Raw genomic sequence first — 742 nt, 5'->3', positions numbered from 1 at the left:
GAAAGTTGCGCTGGAGCCGCCGCCCCGCCCCGCTCCGCTCCGCCGCCCGCCGCCTTTGTGCGGCCTCGCGCCCGCTGCGGGGGGGTCCCCCCATGGCGCTTGGCGCCTTTGTTCGCGCGCGGGCGGGGGGGACGGCCACGGCGCTCCCCTCCCTGCTGTCGCCCGAGGAAAGTTTTGGCGGCGCGAGGCAAGCCCCGGGGGAACTTAGCCTTGCTCTACACCCAGGGGTCAAATTACACTTTGGCTTTTGGGGGGGGAGCTGCGAGAAAAAAAGTGAAACCGGTTCATTGACTAAGGAGTCCGCCTAAGTGAAGGTGCAGCCCCATAGGAGGACGCCCCCGTTATGATTTTTAAACCGCTGTCCGCTGAGCTTCCTCCTTCATTCTCATCCTGTATGGGGGGGGCAGGCTGCTGCTGCTGAGGTGAGTGCTGTGGCCCTGAGCTTGGGACCTTGCTGGTGTCCTGCCCTCAGGGTCCCTTCCTAAGTCTGCAGTGCCCCTCCTTGGTAGGCGCATGGTCCTGCTGCAGTGGGTAGTACATTGAAGACGGACACCCCTGCAAAGTCATGGTCACCCTGTTAAAAAGGACTCGCCAGCTATTGCAAGAGCCGCCCGGCAACAGAGTTAGTGCTGGAAAGTGCAGAGTGGCTCTACCGCTGGTTTCTCTCCGGGTTTCCTTTGATTGTGTGGCAGGGCCCTCCTGTCCAGCTGCCACGCTCCGGTGTCCGCCAGGCCTGTTTTCT

The 742-nt window shown here is 62.5% G+C and overlaps 1 protein-coding gene across 2 annotated transcripts in view; it reads left to right on the top strand.

Moving 5' to 3' along the window:
• Window positions 1-742, top strand: part of JADE3 (jade family PHD finger 3) — a 98,276-nt gene that overhangs the window by 493 nt on the left and 97,041 nt on the right. The window contains exon 1 of one of the 2 annotated variants that reach the window (XM_014527375.2): window positions 192-422. The exons of the other annotated variant lie outside the window; for it this stretch is intronic. The gene's annotated coding sequence lies outside the window, so the exon portion shown is untranslated. Of the gene's footprint in view, window positions 1-191; window positions 423-742 lie in introns of those variants that run through there. 2 annotated transcript variants of the gene reach the window in all.

The sequence above is a fragment of the Alligator sinensis genome, unplaced genomic scaffold (genome assembly GCF_000455745.1).
Source record: "Alligator sinensis unplaced genomic scaffold, ASM45574v1 scaffold144_2, whole genome shotgun sequence".
NCBI classification, from domain to species: Eukaryota; Metazoa; Chordata; order Crocodylia; family Alligatoridae; genus Alligator; species Alligator sinensis.
The sequence above is the reverse complement of the archived record's forward strand: the minus strand, read 5'-3'. Positions and strand labels throughout refer to the sequence as shown.